The 9,729-nt window shown below is 35.4% G+C and overlaps 1 long non-coding RNA gene across 1 annotated transcript; it reads left to right on the top strand.

Moving 5' to 3' along the window:
- Positions 1-233: 233 nt before the first annotated feature.
- Positions 234-9,480, top strand: LOC136792649 (uncharacterized). The gene is made up of 4 exons (XR_010836741.1): positions 234-1,264; positions 6,068-6,153; positions 8,807-9,000; positions 9,126-9,480. It is a non-coding gene; the product is annotated as an uncharacterized lncRNA (long non-coding RNA).
- The last annotated feature ends 249 nt before the right edge of the window (positions 9,481-9,729 follow it).

Genomic DNA, 9,729 nt, shown 5'->3' with positions numbered 1-9,729 from the left:
ATGATTTTGTGGGTCAACAATTTGAGCTGGGTTCAGTTGGGTAGTTTTCCTGCTGGTCTGACCTGAGGTCATTCATTCAGGAATAGTCACTTGGTGGCTAAATTAGTGTGTGATGTTCTCAGATTATCTCATGCAGATGCCTTGCATCCTTTCAGAGTACTTACACAGCAATTGTGAAATTTTTCATTATTCCCTTGGGACTGTCTTGATATGATGCTTATGTAAAGAAAGAACAAAAATTTAAGTCTTAGCTTGTTCTTCTCCACCTGAAATTAGGTGATGGGAATTTGGAGTGTGTCTTGGGTCAGAAAAACTGTAATGTTTCCCTCTTGAGTTAGCCATTCCCTATACCTTGCCCCAGCTCATAATAGCCCCATCCCAAGTATTACTCTTGTCCAGAGCATCTGGCTTCTTTTGTAATTGCTCAACTCAAGAAGGATTGGATATGGAGTATACTGAAGGATGACCAGCAACTATGCACTGTGGAAATTTGGGATAGAAAACAGAATAGGGTGCCTTGGCATATGCCATGTGGCTACTATCTATATATTAACGTCAGGCTGGGGTAGGAAAGTGGGACCCTGAGACCCATGATGGAGATACCATGGGGGCTGTGCTTGGGAACTTTGAACATTCAGATTTCCCTAAATCATCTGGGTCAGCTCAGGTGTCTCATCTACAATTGCTCAAGAAAAGCAGCCTCCCCTTGTCTCAAAACCATGTAATTCCCTACTGCAAGGCAAATGCCGTACAGAATGATGCTTGCTCTCTCAAGATCCAACCTCACCTGCTACGAGGTTCAAGACCAAATACTAGGTTCACATCTCAGCGTGGCTTAACTAGGGAAGTCCTGTCTCCATTTTGAGATGAAAGAGATTATTAGCAGAAACTGAGAAGGGTTCTTGAGGGTGCTACCTGCCCTCAAAAGCAGCATCTCCAGCTGATCCATTGTAAGCCATTGTTTTCTTAACGCTTCAGAGAGATATTCCAGTGAGTTATTAGTAGCTTTAGTGCTTGCTTTAGATGTCCTTGTCAAGTCATTAAATTCTGAGTTATAGGAAAGTTCCCCCATGTCAAAAATGTCTTATTGATATTTACATTTTGTCCCGAAGCATGGCACCTGCTCATTAATTCCCAAGTCCTACTAATAATTCTGTTCCCTTCAAAACACTAACAGAATTTCCGCCATTGGGACATGGTGATCCTTGAGCCTAGTCGTCAGTCGAGAATCAGCTAATGGCCCTTGGGAAGTGAGTTTTAAATCGTAAGTGGTTATGTATATTCAATTTAGAAAATAATTGTCTTCCTGTATTTGAGCAAATGTTAGAGCTTGAGGGTAGACTGAGTTTAGCAAAAAGAAAATAGAGCTCATCATATTTTTGTACACTGAGTACACACTCTGTTAGATTTATACCCAGTTAGCTTTTTCTTTTGCTCCACAAAACAATTTTATTTCCAAGTTTGAATGAGGTGTTCCCCACGATATTCATATAGCTACCATGAAGATTCCACCTGAAACCTCAACTCTAAAAATGGGAAAAAATATTTGTAATAGATGCTACAGCTGCAGAAGCCTACAATGCATATTAGGAATGATTCCAAATAATTCAGAGGGGTAATCAAACTAATGCTAAATGTATTGTGTACATTTGTGGTCATGACAATCATCTTAGTGAGTAGACATTTATCTTTTTTGTTTGTTTTTGGAGTTTCTCCCAAATTAGTTTTCAGATGACAAAATCCTCCAGGGAGGAACAAAGCTCTTATATAAAGCCTCTTCTTTTTGAGTGTTTGTTTTCCTTTTCAAGAAGGTTCGGTATTGAATAAACAGAGTAGATTTGCCAGGGAGTGAGAGAAGAAGGTCAGACTGATTCATGAAGAGCCAATGTGCTGTCCTAAAATAACACTCCTTACACAGCCACAGGATATGCTTTGCACATCCAAGGCCAACTTACCTAGGTAATAATACTAATAGTATAGATTACTTTCAAAAAGAATAAAATAATTACAATTTTGATTCCCCAAAATGGGAAAAAAGTGCTTAATAAATGAAAATATATTAGATAGATAGTAGATAGATAGGAAATGAATATTTATACATATGTTAGAATGTAATATCTTATCTATCTAGAATTTACTTTCAAGTACCAGCTTGTCTATCTTTTTGAAATGAAGGATTTGCATTTCCTTAGACAATCTGGACATTGTTTTAAAGATGAAACATATAGTTCTTGTTACCTTTAGCAATAAGGATTTTTAAAATAATTTATTCTTAGTATATACCTTTGACTCATTTTTAAAGTTTTAGGCACATAACTCAGGATTCATAACTACATACATATGGATAGAGGTGCTTGAAAAGAAAATCTGCTCTTCTGGAATACTGAATATGAAATTAAAGCCCCTTACTGTAAGCAGAATTTGGATAAAATAAATGAAATATGGAACAGAGTTTTTAAAGAGATTATTAAAATATAACAAGTTTGCACTTTCCTTAAACAGTATAAAATATAAAAATATACTACTCCACTCCTGCCTCCAGGGTAGAAGGTGATTTAGGGTCATCCAACTAATACATTAAGTTCTTCGGCCAAAGTGACTGATCAGTGATGAACACCTGAGCAAATCGAGCAAATGATACAATGACACTGTTTCTGTCAAATATTCAGACAGAGTCCATCGGTACAGTGATCTGCACATAATAGGAGCCAAATGGATGTTTACCTTAGGGCTTTAATAATATGGCTAAATGGTCTGTTGAGTATTACTGAACCTACTGGACTGCTCAGTAATGATAATTTTGTGCTTATATACTATATATATTTATGTTACCTAGGATAATATACTATATATATTATGTATACGGTACGTATGTACTATAAGATAACACAGGTGTACTTGGAAAGAAGCATGCAGCGTTCAGGGTCGGGCAGCTGCCAGAAAGGAAAAAGTGAGCCTAGGGATGGTTAGGACCCGCGGGGAAAAAAGCCAATAGAGCGAAAAGCAGAACAGAAACAAATTCTTCCAAATTATTTGAGCTTCTGGATCAAATTGTGCCTAAAGTACTACTCCTGGGTTTTTCGGTTTTATGAGTCAATATAAGTTCAGTTTTGCAAAAGTCAGCGTGCATTGATTTACTGTCATTCGCACAGGCAAAGAGTCCTAATTGATATAATATGATTTAAAGTAATTTTGTCTGACAAAATCTTATTCCAGGCAGATTGACAGCAGGTGTGGTAGCACAAAGCCCAAACTCTTTAGGTTTGTTCTATCAGGAGTAGAATTTGAAAATGGAGAATATAGGTCATCAGCTGACCGTTGGCTGTGTGGTATATCCACCCAAAACAAACCCAGTTTTTCTGGTTTTGAATTGATGGAACTCTTTTTAAAAAAATTGTGGTTTTAAAAAACCTCACATAATATGGAATCTACTCTTTTAACAAATTTGTATGTATACAGTAGAGTGCTGTTATTTATATGGACATTGTTGTAGAGTAGATCTCTAGAACTTTTTCATCTTGTGTGACCGAGACTCTATACCATTGAACAGCAACTCCCATTGCTTCCTCATCTCAGCCCCCGGCAACCACAACTCTACTCTCTGCTTCTGTGAGATTGACTACGGTAGATACATTATGTAAACAGAATTATGCACTATATCCTTCTTTGTTTAACTAATATCCTCAAGGTTCATCTATGTAGTCATATATGGCATGATTACTTTTTTTTGAGGCTGACTAATATTCTATTGTATTTATATACCACATTTTCTTTATCCATTCATCCACTGATGGGCATTTCGGTTGCTTCCACCTCTTAGCTATTGTGGATAATGCAGCGGTGAAAACGGGAGTCCAGGTACCTCTGTGAGATGGTGATTTTAATTCTTTTGGATAAATACCCAGGAGTGGGATTGCTGGATCTTATGGTAGTTCACTTTTTAAATTTCTGAGGAAACCCCACACTGTTTTCTATAGAGGCTGCACCATTTTACATTCCCATCAATAGTATATAAGTGTTCCAATTGCTCCACAGCCTGACCAACACTTGTGTTAGTTTCTGTTTTGTTTTTCTTTTGTTAGCCACCCTAACAGGTATGAGGTGATATCTGATTGTGGTTTTGATTTACATTTCCCTGATGATTAGTAATGTTGAGCATCTGTTCACGTATCTATTGACCATTTGTATGTCTTCTTTTGAGAAATATCTATTCAAGTCCTTTGCCCATTTTAAAATTGGATTATTTGGGGGGGGGGTTTCTATTGAATTGTAGGAGCTCCTTATATATTGGGGATATTAGCTCCTTATTAGATATATGGCTTGCAAATATTTTCTCCTATTCCATAGGTTTGTCTTTCACTCTGTTGATTATTTACTGTGCAGAAGCTTTTTTGTTGGATGTAGTCCCACTTGCCTATTTTTGCTTTTGATGCTTGAGCTTTTTAATCATACACAAACAGCTAAGTGTGGCAATTATGGAAACAGTATATCATTTCCTTCGACTGTGTATATTTATTTGTTTATTTGTACTTAGTAATTATTAGGAACCATGCACTCTTCTAAGCAATTTACATATATTAACTCACACAAAGATGATAACCCTATGAGGTATGTGCATTTTATCTCTTTTTTCCAGACAGAAAAACTTGGACACGGTGAGACTGAATGATATACCAAGGAGTAGATTCAAACACAGAAAGTTTTGCTGTAGAATCCACATATTTGAACATTTTATCATGTTGCCTCTCCACTATGTTATCATTTGTTTAGTTGAAAACATAAATAAACTGCATTAATATGTGAAAGAATTAAAGGTTAAATGAATAAACAGAAAATTGACATGATAGTAGAATATAGGACTTAAATATGATGTTAATCTGTTAAATTAATCAAATTTCTAGAATCTCCATTTAGAAAAATTTTAAGAGTAAGACCCAACTTTGGAAAATTAAATTAACCAAAATATTCTTTAGATAAATACAAAAGAAATTATATAATTTGCTTATTTTAAGAAATAAAACATCATCACTATGTTTTAGTTGGTTATTGATAAATAACTGCTTTGTTTTATAGGAAAAGCCAATAGTGAGTTATAAGATGATATCATCCATTATTTTTTTTATTATTATGTCAGCCTAGAGGCAAATCCACAGCAATTATGAGCATTATCTTATAAATCTTTATAACTGAAGCTGTATAAAGAGATGATTTCCTGGCCACTTTGACCATAAGGGAGCAAGCTTATGGTTAAAGTTAATATCTGAAGATGACGGTATGGAGTATTGAAAGAAATGTGTTGTTGATGAAATCATTGGGTGTTTGAAATTACCTCCAGAATTGTCAGTAAGTGAATAATACATGCTATTGTTGTTTTGTTTTTCAATAAAATATGCAGTAATTTTTCTCCAATACACATTGAAATTTAGCTTGTGATTATACAGCTTTTAAAATTGTGTATAGATTTATCTGAATTGGAATTTAACATTTATGATGAAAAAAATTTCAGTAATATTGGGGCCTTGAACAAGTACCCCGTGACATTCACAAAAAAAATGGATTAGGTATTAGGAAAATAAAACGTCAAATGCATAACTTGCAGCTAGTAATGCCAGAAGGGCATGTCATACTTCACCCCATCCCCTTTTTCCTAAATCAGTTTCAAGAATTATCAAATAGCAAAAATATTGTTTCGCATTAAGTCATTGCTACAAGTTGTGTAATGCAGAGACTTGCTGGGAGAGGAACCATGTGCCTGGAGAAACAGCAGGTGGAGGAGAAGGAGGTGATACCCACCAGTCAAGACTAAAACAGGCTTGCAGTATTCACATAGATATGTTCATGAGAAACATAGGTGGGATGGAAACAAGCTGCAAGACACTCCTTTCCTCTCTCTTTCCTTTATGTTCACGCTCAAGCTGCATATGCCTTTTTGTGCCATAATACGTTCTTATTTTCTCATTCAAGGTTGCTGGGTTTGTTCATTACAGATACAATTAAACTGTAGAAAAATGAAGAGGATCAGATAAACTAATTTTGATCTATCTTTCTCTGTTACTGTTACCTGAAGACAATTTCTAATATCTATGAGAAGGTGAATGATAAAGACTATTTCACTTCATAGATGACAGAAGAAACCATTCATGGATTGTAAAGGTATGACAGTGCAAACTCCCATTTATCAATTCCATTGTTTATGTTCAGTTGTTGATCCATTATGCCAAAACTTGGACTCTACAGGCTTTGGGCCAGTGATAAGTAAGAACTCAGCTTTAGCAGAATGCAAGAAGGAAAATGACTATTTTGTTTCCATATTATTTCTTGGCGATATTTTGTTCAGAAAAGCAAATCTAAGAAAAAACAAAAATTTACTCATTATTAAAAAATTGATATAATATTGGATAATTCTTAATTTGAAAGACTGTGGTTCTGGAGTTGACATTGGTCCAACAGATATCTTGAGCTTATCCTTAAAAAGTAAAGTTAATTTTGCCCAAACAATACATGAACATGGAGTTTTAATGTGAAACAACCATCTCAACTTATTTTTCTCTTTACCTCTTTCTCTCCAAGGCAATAGTTTTTTCATCCTTTAGCTTTTTATTTGTGTTGTTACACCCATATCTCCAAAGTTACTTAGACTGCATATACTGAGTTCTCAAAGTTAGACACTGCCTATTAGCTTCTTGTTATGAGAGCTAAAGATTTAGCTATTTTCACTCCACTTTACCTCCCCTGCTTCTTTTGGTGAGACTCGTATTGTATGAACTTAAACAATTAATATTTAATGTGTAAAACAATATGATCATGGAAATAATGCTTCACTGCAAAGTCAAATAATGTACCATGATTATGTGTCTTTCACCTAGAATTTTTTTTCTTCATTGGAGTTTCTGACTTTTTAAATTGTAATATCCCCTCTATAATAAAATTGTTTTTTGAAAAGTTTAATTTAGCAAGTGTTCTAGGGGAATTTTTTTTCTCTTTATCTCTAACCTGAACATTCTCTCATCCAGCTCCACATAGATCCAGCTGCCTTCCAGGTTTTACAGCCTGACACTCTTTCACTCATTTGTTTTTCAAATGGATTGACTATTTCTTGCTTCTCAAGTGTAGTGGATATTTGGCATTTGTTGCTCTCTTGACATTCATTTTCCTTCCTAGCTCTATCCATGATTCTATTTGAGGGAATCACCTTACCCCGCTCTCAGTGTGATTTCATTGGAATTGATAGTTTAAATCATTTAATCTAATTCCTCTTATTCCAGTGTGGCCTGAGTAGTCAGTTTTGGCCAAGAGAGTAGGTAAGCCTTATACCTTTGCTTATTTTTTGTGAGAAAAAAGCTCTCTCTTCTCCCAGGAACATAAGCCTAAGAAGACGCTGTGTCTGGATCTGTCGTGTTCACTTGCAGTCAAAAGAAAAGAGATAGTATTGAGTCAACAGGTGGAAGGGTGACCTAAAGGAGGAAAATAATCGGTTGTGGGTGGCATTGTTTGAGCCTAAAACAAACCTTGCCCCTAAACTATTATACAAGTGACTAAAGAATACCCAACCTGTTGTTGTTATTATTATTAATATTAATTGGCTCGGTGCTAGTTTTTATTGGTTTTCAGTTGATTAGAGTAACCAGTGACCTAACTAATACATCAGATCCAAAGATCCAACACTTTTTTGGTTTAATATACTGCTTGCTAGAACACATTGTCATGTAATCTCCTGAGAAAAACTTGCAAGTGGAAAGAATTTTTCTGAGTTTTTCTATGACTGAAAAGTCTTTTATTTAACTTTCACTTAATTGATAGTTTTGTGAGGTAAAAAATTTTAGATTGGAAATATTTTTTTCTTCCGTATTTTGAAAGCAGTTAGAGTCTGGTACTGAGAAGAAGTAGTAAAAAAAAAAAAAAAAAGTTCGAGATTCTTTCCTGTGTGTAGTTTAAATGCATTTTAATTTCTGGAAACATTCAGAATATTCTCACCATTCCTGATTATCTAAAATATTATGAGATTTCACCTTGGTATGTTTATTTGGTTTTGTTTTTATTCATCTTACTAGGAACCTTAGGTGTTACTTCAAGTTGGAGGCTTCCTCATGTATTTGTTTATCCATACTTTGTTTCGTGTTTTTAAGAATGATGTAAAAGACTGTAGGAAATTTGGTACATTTATAAGACTTGTCCACCGTCAAATTTGCTTAAGAATGGGTGGCAGCAAGCCAGATGTAATTATGCTGAGAGATCACCGAATTCTAGACCATGGATGGCTCTTCTATCACTCACTATGCTCAGCTTCTGCTTGAAGAAAAAGCACCTTATGACAGTCACCAATTGGACTTTATGTGAGCAACAATTAAACGTCTGCTCTGCTTTTGTGATATAGCAGTTAGCATTACTTTCATAGAAAGTCTCAAAATGCATTAATTAAATTGAAGAAATAAAAGCAAGCAAACAAGTAGTATCTTGTTCAGTTAAGTCAACGTAGCACACCTTTAGGCTCAGGTGTCTACATTTCTGGTCTTCCCTTTGACCTAGGTCAAGCCATGACCTATGCCAAGTTGCCTTTCCCTTTTCCTGTAAAATGCCCTGTTTCACCAGAATGCCAGATCAAGAGGACTGCGATGAAGCCTCCAACTCTAAAATATACGGTTCTATTCTTTCCACAGCAGTTTGAGCAACAAGAAACAAAGCTCTTTACCCTAAAATTTACGATTTTGTGAGCATCAAAAGTTTTCTCATGCAAATTTATAAATATTAACCTATGCTTCTAAATGTGCAATATCCAAGCTGACTTCAAGACATTTTATTTCCTTAGGTTTTGTCATAGATGTGATTTGCATGGAAAGAAGCCTGCTTTCAAGTCGGGATGATGTTCATACGTAATTATTGTCAACACCCTTGAAAATAATTTCCAGGACCTCAAAGAGAAGTGCAGATGACACACCTTGATCACATAATTTTTCGTAATGACACACTTTTTTATCCTTTCTTTTTAAGGACTGGGGTAAGGTGTTGTTGCATTGTAATTTAATACTATAGAGATTATTTTTGTCTTTTTGAACTGAGGAAAATAAAATTCATAAATCCTAGGATATACATGCCAGCTTTTTATGACCTTTTCCTTTTCAGGTAAGTGCCATGAGAACAGCCTGGTGAACTGGGTCTGAGCTGGGTACAAACACAGAGCTGCCCTGTGGACTGAGCTACAGCCTTGAGGCTGCAGGTGTGCAGGAATTAGGCTGCAGCCGACCTGAGTCCTGAGAATACATTCCTGACAATAGACTAAACAAGAACGTGAGACTTTTTCCTTTGTTGTGTCAGCCAGATGAGGACTTAACTTGGAAAGAAAAACATTTTATCCTATTGATATCCATTCCTTTTTAAATGTTCTCTTTATTTTGACCAAACCCAAACCTCTTTGATTAAGATAAGCTCCACAAGCAGCTCTACTTCTTATTATATAATTCTAATTAAATGCAGTTAATTGAAAAACCTAACCAAGTTTTTATTTGGCAGATTTTATGACCAGAGCATTTTAATTAAGTCGAATTTCCAAGGGATATTGATAATTGTATTTGGTTTTAAATTGAGAACAAATCTCTTTACCTCAAGAGAATGAAAGGAATAAATAGAGACCACTTTTCTTTGTTCGTTAAAAAACAATCATGTTATCTAGGAAGCAGCCACATGGCACAGGGATATCAGCTCGGTCATTTGTGACCACCTAGAGGGGTGGGA

Source organism: Kogia breviceps, chromosome 15 (genome assembly GCF_026419965.1).
Source record: "Kogia breviceps isolate mKogBre1 chromosome 15, mKogBre1 haplotype 1, whole genome shotgun sequence".
Taxonomy (NCBI): domain Eukaryota; kingdom Metazoa; phylum Chordata; class Mammalia; order Artiodactyla; family Physeteridae; genus Kogia; species Kogia breviceps.
This window is presented reverse-complemented; position numbering and strand designations above follow the sequence as displayed.